This window comes from Etheostoma spectabile, chromosome 10 (assembly GCF_008692095.1).
Source record: "Etheostoma spectabile isolate EspeVRDwgs_2016 chromosome 10, UIUC_Espe_1.0, whole genome shotgun sequence".
Lineage (NCBI taxonomy): Eukaryota > Metazoa > Chordata > Actinopteri > Perciformes > Percidae > Etheostoma > Etheostoma spectabile.
Window position 1 is genome coordinate 26,115,100 of NC_045742.1, and position 4,212 is coordinate 26,119,311.

Sequence of the window (4,212 nt, forward strand, 5' to 3'; positions counted from 1 at the left end):
GTGACTCTGAGAGCCAATGACCAAGCGGGAGTGAGAACGGGCTGACGTCACACGTACTGTTCGTCGCCAAATTAATTTCCTTGTTTAATGAGACTTGTGTGTCTCGAACATCTCACAACAGAACGTACAGCCAAAGACCATGTAAAACATGTCAGACTGTCCTGCCAATACATGTTAATATCAATGTACGCTGTAATGATCTGTCACTCTGATGAAGCGGCTGCTGTTTCTATCCTGTCGGCTCTGTGCAGCGGGCGGGGCTGCTGAGTTCCCCCCCGCGACTGACACACACCCACACACAAACACACAGATGCAGAAAAAAACGGAGATGAGACGTACAGGATGATCTATATTGAGGACAGCTACGCTCGTTATTGTAAGAGATATGATAAGTTAAAGTCCAATCAGTCATATATCAAGCCGTATGAATGTGTCCCAGGTCAGGATAGGAAATTAACTAACAATGAAAAGATCAACAAGCCACTGACAGACATGTTCAAATTTGATTCATTAAATAAATAATTTTTTATCTTAAGTCCACTAGTCATTTTAATATTATACCAAGATTTGCAGCATCCTGAGCCTTTTTAATAAAGGTTCCTTGGAAAACTCAGCCCAGAGTAATATTTATTCTCCCCAAAACAAGTTTCCTTTTTATTTTTAAAGAACTATTAAAAAAAAGAAATCACAACTTTTTTGCAACTTTCTTTATCTCCCGCAACTTCATTGCAACAAAACACTACAAAACACATTGCAACATTTATCAGAGTCCCGAAGGAACTGAATCCTCTGTTTGTTCATCTCACTTTAATTTTATTGTTGCAAAATGGGATTGTCAAGCAGACAAAATGATCAACACACTTCTGTGTATCGATACAGTATTGCCCCAAGAAATATCGCAGAACTATGTACTGCTGTATCAAATTTTTCCCCCACCCCAACTCTATACTAATACTACCAACTATATAATGTTTACAACACAGAGCCTTCAAGCCGGGGAGTAGAGTTTGTGTCCCGGAAGAAGTTGATGGGAAAACACAAGACTTTTACCCTGGAAACGTGTGTTTGTGTCCAGCACTGCTTAAGGAGTCCGGTGTTTTAACCCAAACCATAATTTTTTTTCTTTAAACATCTAAAACACAAAGCTTTCAAGCAGAGTAGCATAGTTTGGGTCCCAGGAGAGTTAATAGGAAAACACAAGACTTTTATCCAGAAAACAGGTGTTCATGTCCCGTACTACTTTAGGGGACAGCTTTTGTCTTATTTCTAAACTTAAATTGCTTAAATTATGCTTTTAGGCTTTTTACGTTTCCTTTATTGTGTTATATATCTTTTTTGTGCATGTAAAAGGTTTCCAAAGTGAAAAAGCCCAAAGTCCCCCCTAAGGGACTTACCATCTCCAACAAAAACTGTTCACAAACAGCTGCTCCAAACAGCTCTGCTGTAGTCCAGCCTTTACTTTGGAGACAAACGTGCGTCGCTTTGTAACACACGTTCTAATCCTCACCTAGCTTCTAGCGTGGCACGCCCCCTCAAACTCTGCTTCTGACTGGCTAGTAGTCCTTAACAAGGTACTGTCAGGGCCCTCATACTCTGCTTCTGACTGGCTAGTAGTCCTTACCTAGGTACTGTCAAAGCACGCCCTCATACTCTGCTTCTGAGTGGCTAGTAGTCCTTCTTAGGTACTGTCAGCAGCCCTCATACTCTGCTTCTGACTGGCTAGTAGTCTTACCTAGGTACTGTCAGGGCCCTCATACTCTGCTTCTGACTGGCTAGTAGTCCTTACCTAGTTACTGTCAGAGCACGCCCCATCTCTGCTTCTGACTGGCTAGTAGTCCTACAAGGTACTGTCAGGGCATGCCCTCATACTCTGCTTCTGACTGGCTATTAGTCCTTACCTAGGTACTGTCAGGGCCCTCATACTCGGCTTCGTGACTGGCTAGTATTCCTTACCTAGGTACTGTCAGCACCCTCCTACCTGCTTCTTACTGCTAGTAGTCCTACCTAGTACTGTCAGCCCTCATACTCTGCTTCTGACTGGCTAGCTCCTTACCTAGGACTGTCAGGGCCCTCATCTCTGCTTCTGACTGGCTATTATCCTTACTTGGTACTGTCAGGGCAGCCTCATCCTCTGCTTCTGATGGCTAGTAGTCCTTACCTGGTCTGTCAGGGCCCTCATACTCTGCTTCTGACTGGCTAGTAGTCCTTACCTAGGTACTGTCCAGGGCCTCATAATATAATATATAATAACTTTGACTTATATAGTGCCTTTCACAACCCCAGGACCTTAACAATCGGGGGGGGGGGGGGGTTAAGAAGAATAGTTGAGAGGCCAGAGAGATATTAAATTCATAAGCCTCATGAAGAGGTATGTTTTAATGCTGGTTGTTTAAAGGTTTAAATAGAGGAGGCAGAGCGAATGTCAAGGGGAAGCTTGTTCCAGAGCGATGGTGCACTGACACAGAAGGCTCTGTCACCAAATGTCCTGAGCCTGGAATTGGACAGCAAGCAGGTCCTTGTCAGAGACCGCAGGGACCGTGACTGAGTGTATGGTGAGCAGATCTGTTAGTACTGAGGTGCAGGTCCATGGAGAGATTTGTATGTCAGTAGGAGAATTTTATATTTATCCGGACTTATTGGCAGCCAGTGGAGCTTCTTCAGGATGGGGTGATGTGAAGACCAAGTTTTGTGTGGGTGAGCAACCTAGCTGCAGAGTTTCTGGACATACTGAAGTCTGTCAATAGACTTGCTAGGCAGACCAAAAGAGAGCCGTTGCAGTAGTCAGAGACGGGATGATGAAGGAGTGATGAGGTCTCAGCTACAGAAGTGGAAAGCCACTTTCGGAGTCTGGAGATGTTCTTGAGATGGTAGAAGGCAGTTTTAAGTAGTGTTTTTGATGTGCTGTTGGAAGGAAAGGGTGGAGTCCATGTGACACCCATGTGCTACTTGAGGGGATCAAGAGATAGACCCATCCAATCCAATTGATGGTCACCAACCTTTTTGAGAAGTGACTGTGGGGCAAACACCATGAGTTCTGTTTTATCATTATTGAGTTATATTATATTATATACTCATACTCTGCTTCTGACTGGCTAGTAGTCCTTACTTAGGTACTGTCAGGGCACGCCCTCATACTCTGCTTCTGACTGGCTAGTAGTCCTTACTTAGGTACTGTCAGGGCACGCCCTCATACTCTGCTTCTGACTGGCTAGTAGTCCTTACTGAAGTACTGCACATGTGCAACTACTAACAAAGATGGAACAGAAGTGTGATGCCTCACTCTGTAGCAAAAACAGAGAGCTCAACACACAGAGTGAAAAGAGACGCTGCAGCTGTACAACAAAAATATGATGTTTTATGAAAATTAAACCATGTAAACCTATTTGACTGTAAAAGCGCTTATTACACACATTCTGGAGAGACAGATACCTTTCCAGGGCAATGCACACCATGAAGTAAACACTGGCAAACAGACTAGAGAAGTAAATAATGTTAGCTGTAATCCAGTTGTTAGGTTTTGCCACAAAACTGATCATGCAGCAGAGCTGAATGATGACAGAAATGAGAAGGTTGATGACGTCGATCGGAGCAACATGATCCTTTCCCACCTGCAGGAAAACATTGGTTAAAGTAAAGAAAACTTTGAAAACATGTTCTGACCTCCTCTTCCCAAATATGTCTGCAGGGTCCTAAAGCTTCATGTACATTTTTACTAAGCAGTTCATTATTATATCCTACAGTTATGATGTACAGTACGTAGTCATAATGTACGTACCAGAGAATAAAGAGCATAGATGGCCACGAGGGTCAAAGGAAGTCCAATACAGATTACTATGTATGTCATAACATCTGTGATGAAAAACAAGTTTTCAAAGTCAAAGTTGTTGAAGGTGCTGTTGTGATCAAGGCTCATGTTCAGTGATGCGGCGTTAATGTTGAAATCTGCCATTCTTCAGAGTGAAACCTGTTTAGGAGATATGGGTTATAAAATGAGATGTGAAACGTGTTGTTTAATAACATGGTTCAGGTCACACACATTCTGCATACAGATGTAGAAATATTCACAAATCAAATAATTGAAAACACAATGCTAATTGCTTTCAGTATTAAACTTCCTTAATATTTATTACTCTGTCTGCTTATGATATTTAATCAAATACTACAGTTTTGGGCGCCCAGATTGCTCAGTTGGTTGCATGTAATTCCCCCCCC

General features: G+C 42.6%; 1 long non-coding RNA gene across 1 annotated transcript in view; it reads right to left on the bottom strand.

The window, feature by feature from the left end:
* Positions 1-3,411: 3,411 nt before the first annotated feature.
* LOC116697133 (uncharacterized) overlaps positions 3,412-4,212 on the bottom strand; it is a 1,799-nt gene continuing 998 nt past the window's right edge. The window contains exons 2-3 of the long non-coding RNA XR_004333927.1: positions 3,776-3,964; positions 3,412-3,608 (exon numbers count right to left, since the gene is read on the bottom strand). This is a non-coding gene — a long non-coding RNA (uncharacterized LOC116697133). The remainder of the gene's footprint in view (positions 3,609-3,775; positions 3,965-4,212) is intronic.